Source organism: Hipposideros armiger, unplaced genomic scaffold (assembly GCF_001890085.2).
Source record: "Hipposideros armiger isolate ML-2016 unplaced genomic scaffold, ASM189008v1 scaffold_116, whole genome shotgun sequence".
Lineage (NCBI taxonomy): Eukaryota > Metazoa > Chordata > Mammalia > Chiroptera > Hipposideridae > Hipposideros > Hipposideros armiger.
The window spans coordinates 1529096-1537492 of record NW_017731466.1 but is presented as its reverse complement, the minus strand read 5'-3'; the positions used below and the strand labels follow the sequence as shown (position 1 = coordinate 1537492).

Genomic DNA, 8397 nt, shown 5'->3' with positions numbered 1-8397 from the left:
TTTTGAAACTACTTGAGTCAGGTTTGTTAAGGAGGTCATTATCTCATGAGAAAACCTGTTCCATTGTTAGGTTGGTGGAGGTGGGATTAAATAGTGCAAAGAATTTGGGCTGAAGTCAGGGAAACTTGTTTGAATCCCAATTCCATCACTTAGCTGTGTAGTCGTGGGCAAGCAATAACTTCTCTGAAACTGGTTCTTTTTCTGCAAAATAGAATTAAATCTCCTAGGGCTGTTGCAAAAGTTTAATGAAGTAGCATCTCAGTTGCATTATTTAGCATAAAGGGGAGCTTAATTGTTAATTCCTGCATCTAATTATGAAAATTGCTAGAATTTACTGAGCACTTACTGTAAGCTGGGTACTGTTGTGGCACTCTACGTGTTGTAGCTCAGTCCTCACAACAGCCTGTGAGATAAGCAAGTAATGCTGTTATCTTCATTTTACTTCTGCTCTCTGCAGTGATGCTGAATTAAACAAATTATTCTCCACACCTTTCAAATATTTGAAGACCATTATTCTATTTGGTTTTGTTAAGCATATATTTGTCACATGACATTGTTTGACCATTATCTGGATGTATAGTATACTCTTATTTTTTAAAATCAACATAGCTCTTAAAAATATGGACTGTAGAAATGAATACAGTAGTAATGTAGGCTGACTGGCAACGTGTATGCAGATTGATGCTGATGTATTCTCAGTGTCCTGGGGGTTTAGTCACCCATTATATTAGCAGCTCCTATTAAACTCTTGGGTTTATAACTCTTCTTACGAACAGCTTCTAAGTCAGCATTTCTACATTTCTATTTTGCACTTTAACTTTTTTAAACTAAATGTAAAGCTTTACACTCATCCTTGTTACATTTCACTTTAATTTTAGTTTATTTCTCCCAAATTGTATAATTTGAGGATTTTATAAGCATGTCTTCCATGTTTTTATCTTATAAATAATAAAAAACAATATAGGGCCAAGGACAGACTTCCAAGGTACTCTCTATAGACTTCTCTCATCTAAATTGATATGGAGCAGCAAACTTATCCAACTCACACTCAAGCAATATATTTACAAAAGTAGCATGGAAAGCCATCTTCAGTACCGTTTTGNCAGTATAAAAAAGTAGGGACCCACTTAACTTTCTTTTCCTTCTATTCTCAAAAGCTGCCTTCTTGACCTCTGCAGGGGATGGATGGATTGTTGACTGTAGCCCATCGCTTGTCTCAATAGACTCGTATTTTACTTCAGTCCTTTTGGGGTAACATTTTAACATAAGGAGAATTAGGTCATTTCTGGCACAATGGCTGTCAGCTGCTCAGGCTTCTCTCACATAAAACACCTGTAATTTAACATATAGTGTATTTTCCCTCTACATCTTCATCCCGATTCCCACCCCTGCCCCACTCACCTGGCACTGTCACCTTGTTTCCATGCATGCGGAAGTCTAGGTTCGTGGTTCTTGGCTGCACTTCACTTTGATGGGAGGGGACACACTCAGATTTAAAGATGGCCAAAGAGGAAACACAAAACACATTGAAAGTAGCCACTTCAGTTTACTTTGCGTTAGGTGAAACGCCCTGGATGTATCTGCCCAGGTGCGGGACGCTCGGGTGCTCTGCCAGGCGGTCATCTGGAGCGCAGGCATGAGGGGCGGGAATGTGGGGGAGCAGGGAGAAGGTATCTCGGGGTGGAAACTGCTCGCTGCGGTGGACCCCTGACAAGTCCCTCGTTTAAGTCGTCACCTCTTGCCTCCTTGCCACCATCGCCTCCGTCAGAGCGGACAACAAAAGAGAAAAAGGCAGTTCGGTCGCAACGATAGGTATCAAGTACAGCGTGTAACTGTTTTGAATGCACGGTCGCGCCCCGCTCCCCCGCGCTCACGGAGTCGCCGGGACCTCGGAGGGTGCAGAGCGAGCCCGAAAGCACCCGGAGCTCCCGTTGCTCCTGCGCGATGCAAAAACCGTGAGGGGTGCCGGCGCTCAGCTACCACCCGGTCCCTCCCGCGGGGAAACTACAGCTCCCGGCAGGCCCCGCGCCGGCCGCGCGCCCCCGCCCCGCACGCCCCGGCCCCCCGCCCTCGGGCCTCAGGACGGGACGGGGAGGAGGGCGGGATCCTGCGAGGCGCGTGAAGCCTCGCTGGCGCCTCGTCCGAGATCCAAGCGCTGGCGGGCGCGGAGTTTCTCACGACCAGCCGAGCCCGCCTCTGTAAGTCGTCGCCTCAGGGAGCGCGGAACAGACACCGAAAAAGTTAGCGCCGCCGCAGCCGCCGCTTTGTTCTCGCGGCCCGTCGGGTGAGGCGGCGGCGGCGGCCCCTCCCCCACTCTCCCGCACGCGGTGGCGGCGGCGGCGGCGGGACTCGGACCCCGCGCCGGGCTGGGCGGCGGCCGCCGGGGCTGGGCGGGAAGTTGCAGGAGCGCGCGGCGGGCGGCGGGCGCGGGCGGTGGGCGCTGCGGCGATGGGGGGCGCGGGCGAGGCCGCCCGATGGGGCCAAGTTCCGGCGTGGGCGCGGAGGCCAACTTGGACTCGTGCTCCGCGGGCGACCACCGCGCCAGGCCCCTCGGCCACGATCTGTTCCTGGGTCCCCCCAAACTAGCTGCCGACGCTAAACCGGCGGCACTCACACTGCCGGATTTTGGATGAGCCCTTTTCTTTTTCTTTTCATGAGTTAACGTTGCACCCGTCTCAAAGGGGTGAGTAAAGGGTGCTTAGAGGACATAAGCCCCCACCCCAGTTTCCTGACGGTTTAGTTTTGCAAGTTGCAGCATTGCTCCGAGCGGTTCTCAACCCCGGGAGGCTTTTCGTAAGATGAAACATTCAGGAGCGCGACTGTTTCTTTGAGCAGTAAAAATAATCACATACTACTCGGTTGCCTGTTGGATATTTTTAATGTGAAGTTATCGCAATCAGAAGCACAGGCCTTGCCGCCCGCAGGCACGACTATAAATCAAGTGACAAGCCTGTGTGCGACCTGCAGACTGTTCCATACACAGATTGATGGCTTGGACGTAACTGTATCTTCAACCACACCCATCCCCACAGGAAATAAGACTATCAGTGTCATCTTTGATTAGGAAGGATAAGTTACACCCCGAACTATACTACTTTGTACGGCACAGCCTTAATGAGATCTAGCCGCAAATGAAACAAAAACTTGTAAATGCCTTAATTTGTAACCTTGAAAATGTTACTGTATTACTCTTAACGCTGCGTCTACTTTGTACTTAATGCTGCAGTTCTTCCTTACATTTTTAGCGACTATGATTTTTGCTTAGATCAAATTTACCGACTTCTAATGCTGTGAGGGCTGGGAATACCTGTGGATTTGCTGTTAAAGGCAACCATAAAGTTCTCCGGGATTTAGGACAGTTTTGCTTTTTAAAGGAACCGTTTCCTCCTGGATTGAGAGCAAGCATGGAAATTCAGACAAAAAGAAGTTACAAGGTTTAGTAAAAGTGTTTAAAACATGTCACAAAGCCTACATGTTAGCTTTTGCTTTAGTAGGTAATTATAGACGTGGTAAGCCTGATCAGATGAACTTGGGAGTATTTATTTGACTAGCCATTTTCCACTTTAGGTTCTATAATTTGGTATATAGCATTTAACTTTTTAGGTGACTCAACTTCAAGAATGTTTTCTGGTTCATATCTTAAAACGAATTTTGTAAGCATCCCAGATAGAGTCTTTTAAATATACAAATATTATAAGCTTTCAGTTTCATCAGCTGACCTCTTTAAAATAGAAATTTCTCTCTTAGTGGATTGCTTTTTAATTTAAACATCGCCACACTCTAAAAGAAAAGCTTAATCAAGTTTTGGATATTAAAAATTTTAAATTAGGTAAGAATTGAAAAAAAACATACAGGAAAAAATAAGTGGTCATTTAAATGCATTTTTTAAGGGACATTTTGTTCTCATTTTTAAAAAGACATTCTAAAGTTGATGAAATATTACGATATTGGAGTTAATTGCTCATTTTTAAAAGAGACTACTTTTACAGAACTTGATATATGGGAAAATTATTTGCTNGCGGGAAAAAGTTAGACGACCTGAACTTTTCACCAACAATTCATGGCTCTTGCATCATGACAATGCACCAGCTCACATGGCACTGTCTGTGAGGGAGATTTTATCCAGTAAACAAATAACTATATTGGAACATCCTCCCTACTCACCTGATCTGGCTCCCAATGACTTCTTTCTTTACCCAAAGATAAAAGAAATATTGAAAGGAAGACATTTTGATGGCATTCAGGACATCAAGGGCCATACGACGACAGCTCTGATGGCCATTCCAGAAAGAGTTCCAAAATTGCTTTGAAGGGTGAACTAGGCGCTGGCATCGGTACATAGCTTCCCAAGGGGAGTACTCCGAAGGTGATCATAGTGATGTTCAGCAGTGAGGTATGTAGCACTTTTCCTAGGATGAGTTCATGAGCTTAATTGTCCGACCTCATAATTAGTGCCCCCAAAGAGTAATAGCCATGGTTTTAAAATCTCCCTAAATCTGGGAAGATCATGGCTCCTGTAGTGTTCTTAAAATTTTAGTAAACACCAAAGCATGTGGTCAACTCGCTGATATTGCTTTACTCTTTCCTTTTGATTTTAGTATTTATTTAGCACATGACAAACTGAAAACTAGAGATCAAGTGTTCATTTTATTAGAGAACTGACGTTACTTGTTTTGGGAGTTTTGAGGAAAATAAATAAGATAGCCTATGTCAAGTGCTTTGCACAATACCTGATGCATAATAACTGCGCTTAGTGAATGTTAGTTCCCCACCTTCTTGCTTTCTTATTGCAGAAAGGCTTAGAAAATACTGTGATGCTACTGCTTCTGTGTTGATTTGTTGAATTAACATAGTAGATGTAATTGGGGTGAGAAAGGATATTGGCAGACAGCAGTTCATTTTAGCTATAATGGAGTTTACTGAAAATGAAATGATTCTAACTAAAGCTGACTGCTTTTAGCTGATTTAAAACACTTGTTTTTAGCTTTGATCATCTACATGACACTAGACCTAAAGACTCTTTGCTTACGTATCCTTTGTCTTATGAATACATTGTCTCTGCTGACATGGATTGAGTGTAATTTTCAGGTTCTGCCAAAGTAGAGCAAAAACCCCAGCTGTTTCTTTTGTTTTCTAGAAACCAGTTGTCATTCCACACTTTTTTTCTGCCTTATTCTTTCTGCTATAGCTGTGTTTGTGCGGCTGTGCGACATCCTACTCTTCACTGTACCCCTACGTTTTTTTGTCTTGGTGAAACAGTGTCAGGCAACCATAGCGACACTGGAGGCTCAAACTGGAAGAAGTGTTTTTTAAAAAAATTTTGCAGGATATTCAGGTTAAGACCATGGCTAGGATAGAAAGTTCCAGAAAGTTTAAATTTAAGATAACAGAACTAACAAAAACAAGGAAGAAGGAAAATGAAAATAGATTGCTCTGATCTGTGTCAAAGAAAAATCGCAAATGTTAAATGAAGTGGCTCTTCTGGTATATCAAGAAAATTCTGGGTTGCAGATTAATGATGAAAGTTCAGAATAAATTCAGAAGTCCACGTTGAGTAATGTTCTCATTGACTTATCTAGACTCTAGTTCCTTCTAGCTGTATATACAAACAGAATCATTAAAATTCTTCTCTTCAAGTAAATACTTTCCAAAAAATGATATTAAATTAATATTATATTTCTGAGAAATATGTTTGTGTTAAATTAGTTACCTTGCTCAATAGTCAACAACTTTGTTAATAAGTGCCTGTGAAATACTAAGTTCTAGGTGCTAGGAATTCAGCAGAGAACATGAAAAGAAAATGCCCTTGCCCTCATGAAGTTTGTTTACTATGATCTGATTACTAGAAAGATGTACTGTGAAGATTTATTTGGCATCAAATTTAAAAATGACTTTAGCATTCAATTTCTAAAATTAAGTGAATATAAAGAAAATTTTGGTGCTGAGAATGTTCTATGTCTTGACCTGGGTGGTGGGTACCTGTGTGTGTGTGTGGCGGGAGTGGGGGGACAGGAGGGACAGTTATCTACTAATTAAGATATTAAAATTAGTGCTCTTGACTCATTATANATTAAGAGAAGTAGGATCTTTTGTGCATTCAACTCAAGAGTTGTAGAACTTGCAGTCATCGGCATGAGTAGCTTAAAAGAGGAAATAAAGAAGCTTTCAACTAAATCCAAAAGTACAGTCATTTTTTTACTGCTGTGATTTCAAAAGCCTCTTCATAACCATTGAAAAATAGTTGACAACTATTTCACAAGATTAAAGAAAGGCAGATGTCTGCAAACAATTCCCCTCCATCAGCCCAGAAGTCTGTATTACCTTCAACTCTTCCTGTGGTGCTTCCAACTCCTTCTCCATGTTCAAGTCCTAAGACAGGACTCTCTGCCCGACTCTCTAATGGGAGCTTCAGCACACCATCACTCACCAACTCCAGAGGCTCCGTGCATACAATTTCATTTCTGCTGCAAATTGGCCTTACACGGGAGAGTGTTACCATTGAAGCCCAGGAACTATCTTTGTCTGCTGTCAAGGATCTTGTGTGCTCCATTGTTTATCAAAAGGTACTGTGCATGATATTTATGTCCATAGTTCTTCTAATTAATATTGTTTCTGATGCTTTTCTATGAATTATACATGAAACAATGAGTTAACATGTGGATTAGTCAATTGTTTATATCCTAATTCTGAGCATTTTTTGAAGAGTCCTAATAGCCCATGAGCCTAAAGTCTGAAATTTCACAGTCTAAAAGCTGGAGCCTATATCCCAACTTTATAATACCGCTTATATATTTACCTTTTTAAGAGCAGGAAAAGCCATATAAAATCAAGAGAATTTAAGAAATCTCATTTGATTTCAGAGAAAACAGGAGGTACAGAGTGCAAGGCATCAAGGTGGCTTACCAAAAGGCTGGGGCATAGCAGCATTTGAGTCCCCGGTCCATCCACACACACCCTGGTCTTCCTAGGTGTCTTATGTTCTGCCCTCTTGTTTTATACTGTCTTGTTTCCCTTTAGATCCCGATTTCACCTAAACTGCTATTATATGAGAGGGCCACATTCTGTCTATTAAAAAACAAGTAAATGAGTTTTGAATATATGAGAGACTATGTGAAAATTTGAAAATTGAGGGTGGTTTTGTTTCCCATCTACCCACCCACCCAACATACCATGTTTAAAGGAACCTTAGCTAAGTATCTTTAATAATCTTGATTTGATAGATGAGCTGTTCTCTATTTCATCATAAAACATTTTATATATATCTAGTATATAAAACATTTTATACTTTATATATATGGTTATATTTTATTTTTTTTTTATTTTTTTTTTAAGATTTTATTGAGGGATTAGTGTTGGGGAATTGGAGAAGGGGAACATTGTGTTTTTCCAGGACCCATCAGCTCCAAGTCAAGTTGTTGTCTTTAAGTCTTAGTTGTGGAGGGCGCAAGCTCAGCTCCAAAGTCTAGTCGCTGCTTTCAATCTAGTTGCAGGTGTGTATGTGTGTGTGGCGGGGGTGGGGGGGGGAAGCCCACCATCTCACCATCCCATGCGGGAGTCGAACTGGCAACCTTGTTTTTAAGAGCATGCACTCTAACCAACTGAGCTATCCGGCTGGCCCCCATGGTTATATTTTATTTTTAATGGACCAAGCATATGCTTCAAACAAATTAGTATACTTTATATTTTAAAAATCATATCAGTGAGGTTAATATATTTGGATTCAGGCTCCTTATCTTACTATTTATTTCAATTCCCTATACTTTATATGGTTTGTCATTATCATCTGAGGTAGATGTAAGTAACAGTCCAAAAAAATGCCATGTGGTTTGTCAAAGTGACCTATGCCTCAGTGATTTTTCTATTTAAATGTAGCCTAAAGTAATATTAACTTCCCTTTTGTAGGTCTGTAGAACCATCTACTGTCTTTAAGTATCTTAGCTTTAAATTTACTTTTCACTAAATGTTACAGAAGTTTGTCACACATTTTTTCAACTAGGCTGTACTTTTTAATTTAAAGGGTAACATTTTAACTAAAGTACAATTTGTAGCTTTAATATTTCGTTTTTATTTGAGTCCATAGAAACTTATAACCAATGTTTTGCTAGAGTTTTAAACTTTTGGAAATTTCATGTAGTTCTTATACAGAGGTATATACCGTTTTTATACAGGAATATTTTAGAATTAATATTACTTTATTAAATCAATGTGAGAAGTAGGTCAGATGGGTTAAACCAGCGGTTCTCAACCTGTGGGTCATGACCCCTTTGGGGGTCGAACGATCCTTTCACAGGGGTCGCCTAAGACCATCGGAAAACAAAAAGATATTTACATTATGATTCATAACAGTAGCAACATTACAGTTACAGAGTAGCAACGAAAATAATTTTATGGTTGGGG

The 8397-nt window shown here is 41.2% G+C and overlaps 2 long non-coding RNA genes across 3 annotated transcripts in view; one reads left to right on the top strand and one right to left on the bottom strand.

The window, feature by feature from the left end:
• LOC109385453 (uncharacterized) overlaps positions 1–2002 on the bottom strand; it is a 22913-nt gene extending 20911 nt beyond the window's left edge. Inside the window, exon 1 of the long non-coding RNA XR_002124625.1 lies at positions 1402–2002. This is a non-coding gene — a long non-coding RNA (uncharacterized LOC109385453). The remainder of the gene's footprint in view (positions 1–1401) is intronic.
• A 98-nt stretch (positions 2003–2100) lies between these two features.
• The window catches only part of LOC109385470 (uncharacterized), an 11429-nt gene continuing 5132 nt past the window's right edge, over positions 2101–8397 (top strand). For both annotated transcript variants that reach the window (XR_002124630.1, XR_002124631.1), the window contains exon 1: positions 2101–2198. This is a non-coding gene — a long non-coding RNA (uncharacterized LOC109385470). The remainder of the gene's footprint in view (positions 2199–8397) is intronic.